Below are 7,500 nucleotides of genomic sequence, written 5' to 3'. Positions count from 1 at the left end.
CAAAATGGTCACTCATGTCACTGGGACTCATCTCTAGTGATGATTGTTTGACCTCTGGGGCCACAGGTTCTGACATTGGCCCCCTTTCCTCCTTGTATTGGTTTGATGTCTCCTCGAAGATGTATGAAAATCCTGATTATTAGACTGGTTCTTGGTGGGTTGACCTCTTTGCTCTCTTAAGCGTTCACTACATCTAAGTTGTTGTTCCATTATGACATCATGATGTTCCTCATGGGTATTTATACTAATGTCTTCACTGACACTAGTATCAGAAACTCTTTGTTCATTGTTACCACCCGAATTACCCCAAGTTTGTCAAGGTGGGGGTTGGTGGTAAGCTACTCCTTTCTCATAATCACATTTGTCCCTTTCAAGATTTTTTACTTTATTTTCTCTCAATTTATTCAAATACTGATCAATGTTTTCAAATAATATACTATATTCATATTTATACATTAGGAAGTCAAAATCAGTTCTAATTAACTTATCGAGGATATCTAAATTGACTGCAAGAGAGTCTAACAGCCTAAAATAATGTCTGATCAGTATTTCTATAAAGTCACAACCTTGTTTGAAAGCAATTTTAACAGCTCAAATTAAAAGAGAGAGGTGGGCTCAAGGCAGTTAGGAAAATGCCACTGTCTCAAGCCTTTAGGGATTTGCTGCCTGCATATACATTCTTTTAAATAAATGATTTCCAGTTGTAATTTCTTATATTTATCTAACTTATGGTCAGACAGTTTCAAATTCTTATTAATATCACTTCCATTGGTCGATGCTTCTAAATTTAAATCATCAGAACTGCTCATACCTTCCGGATGCTTTTTCAGCCACTCCTGTAATACTGGAACACCAATAAGTCCTATGGAAGATTATGATAGTGTGAAAGAATCGACTGGTCCGCTAGTGCATTTATTAATAACATTGGCAGTGTTCGGGTGAATCTCTTCTCGCTCATAATTTGTTTGGGACACATAAGAGGTACTAGAACCAAAACGCTGATTTCCATTGTCCACAAAGGTATCCTGCATCATATTCCATGAATTAACAACAGTTACTGAAGCTGATAATAAAGAAGGGGAAATTCTGTATGATAAATCATCCACCAGTAATGACAATTGCTGCACAAGTAAAGTAAGATTGCCGACCACTGTATTTAAACTTGGCACTTCTTGTGAAAACAGTAAAGGAGTGTCTTGTTCTATTCCTGCCACTGACCCCATGACAAACCAACTAAAAGCCAAAAAAAAAAAAAAAAAAAAAAAGCGCTACAAAAACTAGTAATACAAGTACTAAGGATAAGCAGAAGGGTAAATCAAGAATCAGACACTACATTTTAAATGATGTAAGCACTTCTGTCCTTGGTTATTAAAATGAAATTCTTCAGAAACCAAGACCAAATTAAAAAACACATTTTAAATAACCCTCCATTAAATCATGTGACCCAAAAGGAAATTACATCACTAAAACAATTCTTTAAAAACAGCACCATCTTGTGGTTCAAAGACTGAACTACAACTAAATACACAATCAATACATTCATAAAAGTACTTGGCTACCATATAGTGTGATAGAACAGAAAACACATTCAATCGGATTCCAAAATGGTGGTCGCCTGGTGAACTGCATCTAAACTGAGCTCCCTACTTCATCTAGTTTTATCCTAGCTTTTTATACAGCTCAAAGCCTCGAGACGTTCTATGGAATAAAGGATTTCATTCCAGAATCATAAAACCAAACCAGCTAGTACTTTCAGCTATTAAAAGAGATTAAATCAACTGTACTTCATATATCAGCTTGCTAAATCTTATACTTACTGTGATCTAGAAGGCCTATCACTCTGTTGCAGCTCTCTGAAGACCACATGGCCAGATTGCAAAAACCTTCAAATGATCCTATTACAATGGAGACACAGACAACAAAAGCTAAATCTTCGGTAATTTTTTCACCAGAAAAAGAGAATCTCTCAAAAAGGCAAAAAACCAACATACAACAATTGGAACTTAACAAAAATGCTACTAGCACTACTGAGGATACTGGCTTTCACATGGATGAACTAAAATAGGCCTTGCAACCCATACATGTAGCTATTCAGAACTTTTCGGAACAGCTCTCAACCATTGGTAAATCTGTTACTCAGATTGCTGAAAGAGTGGGCACTCTTGAACAAAAAACTCAGACAAATGAGTTTCAAATACAAACTCTCACTGAAGATCTTAGTGCTAAATCAACAATTATAACAGAATTACAAATGAAAGTAACAGATTTAGAGGCAAGAAGTCGGAGAAACAATATCCTAATCAGAGGTATTCCTGAGAGCTACGACAATCAAAACTTAATCACTACTGCAAAACAAATCTTTGAATCATTACTACAACATGAAGATGAGAAGCCTGAAATTACCATTGAAAGAGCCCACCGTGCACTTCGTAGAAAACAGGACGCCACAGACCCTCGACAAGTGTATGTTAAACTACTCAACTATCAAGTAGCACAAAAAATCCTAAATGCTGCCAAAAAACATAAATCTTTTATGTGGAACAAGCACAAAATTTCCTTCTCGCAAGATTTACCTGCAACCATTAAGGAAAACAGACAAAAACTTGCTCCGTTTTGCGCAGATTTAATCAAAAGAAACATCCGATTTCAAATGCGTTACCCCAACAACTTGATATTCTATAATAATGAAGTGAGATACTCAGTGAATACTCAAAACGATGCAAAAACAGCCTTTATCAAGGCTTTTAACAAAGTTCCCACTTCCTGAAATTTATAGTACTGCGAGCGACTCTACTTTCAAGTCAGCCAACAGACCTGAACATTACCTTTAAGGGTTTCTCGAAAATGTCGCTTAATATACAATAACAAATTGTCTCGTTGGCCTTTCCTAACTGTCAGCACCAACCACGTGTAGCTAGGCACAGATCTCCTCACAAGATGTTTCCAAGTGGGTCCCATCTAGCTGCAACATCCTCGGGACAACACGAATAATGCACAGAATGCGTGCCTCAGGAAATACAGGTCATCCTAGACAATCATGTCTAACTGTTTCCCTAGAACATCGAACCGTATTCAAATCCTTTCTTTTTCTTTTTTTTCTTTTATCTGTCTGCAATCTGGAATGGAGGTATCGGGAGGAAACAGGTAACAGGAAATAAGACTCACTTTCAGGCGCTGAGTGTAACTGTTGTTCTCCGTTTTGTAACGCGCATATTCCTCGTGCATTACGCAAATGTAAGACCCTTCCTACAAAGTCATATAACAGTGTCAGCTAGACTTGTCAAGCCTTAAATGAAATGCATCTCATTCTTTACCGGCATGGAAAACCAGGTCCTGACGTTATTGCCAAAGTGTTTGCTACTACCCATGGGGCGTGGGGAGCTATTGCCTAGCTTTCAAGTCTTGATTGCTCGTACTACCTGGAACAAAACGCTAAATATTGTTACTAATCATTTATGCTAGTTTTGCAAGACACTCGATGGTTGTCACTTTTAGGCATCTATCATTGTTTCTTGGTCTCTTTGCTAAAGCTAGAGTGATGCTTGTTAGGCATTTTAAACTATGTAAAACTATCTCAATGATATGCTGTCATGGTTTTTAAATTACCTTTCCAGAAAGATGCCTTTCTTAATTGAGTACCACTTGCTAACGTTGCATAGCTAAAGCTGTTTAAGTTTTTTTTTCTCTATGGCCCTCTAGTAGTATTAGATACTTCCTAACTATTTTGTTGGTTGCTGTAGACTGTTTTTTGGGGTTGATAACAGTATTGTTTTATAAGGTATCTACTATGAACTGTAGTATTTGGTACATACCAAGAGCTCTGGCTGATGTTTGAATAGTCTGTGTGATAAGGTGTTAAACCCAGGGATTGTAAGCTAAGTTTTTTTTTCAGAGCGCAAGGCTCTAAGGTTGATGCAAGCGACTATATCTAATCCAACCATTCAGATTTATGTTGCACATAGCCTGACAGTTGAACAGACGGCTGTTTGCTGATTTACTTAATATACTTAGTTAATCTAATGGGTCACCCTTTTTTTTTTTTCTCCTTTCAGTCCATTTATAGTAGTGGTGTTATAATGTTAACATAACTAGATGGTGGTTTGTTGTAAGGGTACTGTACATAAATATATATCTCAGATAATGTTACTTACATCCCTTACTAGTAAGTTCTACAATGGTTGAGCTAAAGATGTTCATAGCAAGCTGTGACTTACTAACTCATTTATTCCATCATTTAAAATTTTATTTAAATACACACAGTATCTTAGTTATTTAAAATTCACGGTAATCGGTGGACTCTCGAGAACGTACACCCTTGAGTAGGCATGTAGTTATATTTTTATTGTACACTGCTATATCCTACTACAGAACATGCTGCAAGTTAACTAAGCTGTATTCTACATAATATATAACCTTGGAAGCTCAGTGGGTGTTTTTGTAAGTAATCTAGGTTGGTATTTTTTTGGAAGAGTTATATTTTGTACATATGTATAGGAAAGTTTTGGTTCTTGTTTGTGTGTTTACATACTTCTTCACACAAGGAGCACGGGTGGTTAGGCACTGGGGTTAGTTTGAAGAAGTTATGTGCTACCTCTTACCGCATTGCTAACCTTTTCGTAAAGACAGTGTTAAAGACTTATCAGGCTCTCTTCCATCCCTTAAACCCAAAGGCAACTCTCCCTAAGCAAATCTCATTATGGGTAGGTATAATAATAATACTCCTATCTTATAACCTTTCAATATATCCAATTAAACTAAAGAATTCAGTAGCTGGCACGTTGACTGCTGGAATGTTAAAGGCCTACAGAATGCTGTGAAAAAGAAATTAATACTACATCTTTTTTTTAAATCTCAGGCTAGTATCTGTTTTTTGCAGGAGACGCATCTACCCAAAGAAAGCTGGGAAAAAACATCTAACAGAAAATGGATCAGGACTATAATAGCGGGAGGTGATAGTTCAAATTCTAAGGGTGTAGCCATCTTAATTAAGAAACAATTCCAGGGTACTATAATGGTAGGCAAATCCGACAAAAATGGTAGGTGGTGTTATTTTACATCCATATTACCGGACTCTACCAAACCTGTTTTATTCTTGAACGTATATGGTCCATGCACCCAACAACATATTTTCATCTTAGAAATTTATAATATCCTTAGCTCATTTCCAAATCACCTTTTTATAATAGGAGGGGATTGGAATGCAGTGATAAATCCCAGTCTAGATTGCACCAGCAACTCCCCCTCATATAACTTTCAAGCTTCTACTGCTCTCGAAGAACTAATGTCTGACTTTAATCTAATGGATACTATTGTCTTTAGCACTGATTCTTCTAAGGACAGCATGTACACTTTCTATTCTAACTGCCATAAATCATGGTCACGCTTAGACTTCTTCTTAATCTCTAAATTTCTCTCTAAATTCAAGAACACACTAAGGTGTGAGCCTAGGCTATTATCTGACCATGCAAAAATCTCTCTTATTATCTTGTTCACATCTGTTACCCCACTCCATATGACTTGGTCCTTGAACAATAACTTACTAAAATATAAAGAGATTGTAGAGAGAATTAATAAGACATTGAATTATTTGCTGATCTTAGTAAATCTCAAATAGCGCTAGATATACAATGGGCAGCCTGTAAGGCTGAATTAATAGGGTATTTGATTAGCAAAGCCACTTTCATAGGTTCATAGGTTCATAGGTTCATACTAGGCTATCTGCCCGAGGGCATTTACAAGCCTAGCCCATAGTTTTGTGGCTTACGCCACCCCTTTAGTATGGGGAACTATACCCATTATTTTGCTGTGCCTCTGTCGAGCAGTGACACTGAGGTAATCCCTGGGGTATATCTGCGATCTCCCATCCATTGGTCAAGATTTCTCTTGAACAAGGCCAGCGAGGTGCTCTGCCTCACATATACCGGGATTTTATTCCACAGCATAGGGAGTCTTTGGGTGATGAATCTATCCCTCCAGCACATCCTATTAATAGCCGTGTCGAGGTTTAAGTCTCCCGCCCTTGTGGCTCTGACAGACCTAGATTTTTTGAGGTGAAGCATATTCATCAAATCTGGGTTTGACATGGCCTTGTATGTTAGGCAAAGGTCACCTCTGAGCAAGCGGTAAGCGACTGAATAGAGCTGGAGTTCTTTCAGTCGGGCAGCATAGGACAGATGTTTGAGACCCTTTATCCTTTTGGTGAGGAACTTTTGTGGCCTCTCCAGCTGCTGCAAGTGTCGGGTCAGATACATTCCGAATGGGGCATTGTACTCAATCATTGGTCTGATGAGTGATGAGTATAGGGAGACTATGACCTCCCTTGATCTAGATGAGAATCCCTTCATGATAAGGTGGGCAATGTAGAAGGTCTTCCTAACTACTTTAGCTACATGGGTGTCGAATGACAGACTACTATCAACCTGGGTCCCCAGGTCCCTGATAACTTGTTCTGTGCTCAGTGGATTGCCACCTATTTGGTAGCTAGGGGTAACCTTGTTTTTGTCTAAGGGTATGACTATGCATTTTTTGGCATTTAACTTTAGGCCATGGCTCTGGCACCAGTTATCCGTTTCTGTGAGACCCTTCTGAAGGATATCTGAGTCAGATGTGTTTTCTACTATGGCCCTAGTTTGCAGTCATCTGCAAACTTTGTCAGCCATAACCCCTCCTGTGTTTGCTTGTACTTGGAAAAGTAGATGCCAAACAAGAGTGGGCCAGGACTGAGCCCTGTGGTACACCACTTGTGACAGGCTTTGAGTCTGACATGGCGACAGCAACTCTGACCCTGTGGGTTCTGTCACTCAGCCAGTTTGCAACCCATCTTGTGATGTATGGGTTAACATTTAAGCTGATGAGTTTTTCAATGATACCAGTGGGGTATTGTATCAAGGCCTTCGCCACATCGAGCTAGGCTGTATGCACTGCCTTTCCCTCATCAATGGCTTTGGTGACCGTTTCGAAAAAGTCAACCAAGTTTAGAAGGCATGATCTGCCTTTGACAAAGCCAAACTGGGATGGATCCAAAGTCTGCAAATTCCCTATGTCTTTATTTATGAGGTCCATTATGATCCTCTCCATGGCTTTGCAGATAAGGCTTGTCAAGCTAATGGGCCGGTAATTTCCGGGGTCAGTGGAGGCACCGCCTTTGTGAAGTGGGACCACAGTTGCAGTGCGCCACTCCCTGGGTACGTATCCAGAGGTAAGACTATGATTAAACAGCTGTCCTAGCTGTGGGTTTAATTCCTCGTTGACATAAGGAATTTGCAGACTTTGGATCCATCCCAGTTTGGCTTTGTGAAAGGCAGATCATGCCTTCTAAACTTGGTTGACTTTCTTTAACAAGCTTAATAAAGAAAAAGAATCTAGTCTAGCTCTAAGATTAGCTTCCTTGGAAAGAGAATTAAAAACCCATCCTGACTCCAAGATACAGAATTTGATCAACGCGATACATAAAGAACTATGTGAGCTACACTTACATAATTAATCGCTTCAGGAACAAAA

The 7,500-nt window shown here is 38.7% G+C and overlaps 1 protein-coding gene across 4 annotated transcripts in view; it reads left to right on the top strand.

The window, feature by feature from the left end:
* The window catches only part of CEP97 (centrosomal protein 97), a 2,210,548-nt gene that overhangs the window by 1,574,574 nt on the left and 628,474 nt on the right, over positions 1-7,500 (top strand). The gene's annotated exons all lie outside the window — the stretch shown is intronic.

Source organism: Protopterus annectens, chromosome 5.part0, assembly GCF_019279795.1.
Source record: "Protopterus annectens isolate FY-2018-M chromosome 5.part0, PAN1.0, whole genome shotgun sequence".
Classification (NCBI taxonomy): domain Eukaryota; kingdom Metazoa; phylum Chordata; order Ceratodontiformes; family Protopteridae; genus Protopterus; species Protopterus annectens.
The sequence above is the reverse complement of the archived record's forward strand: the minus strand, read 5'-3'. Positions and strand labels throughout refer to the sequence as shown.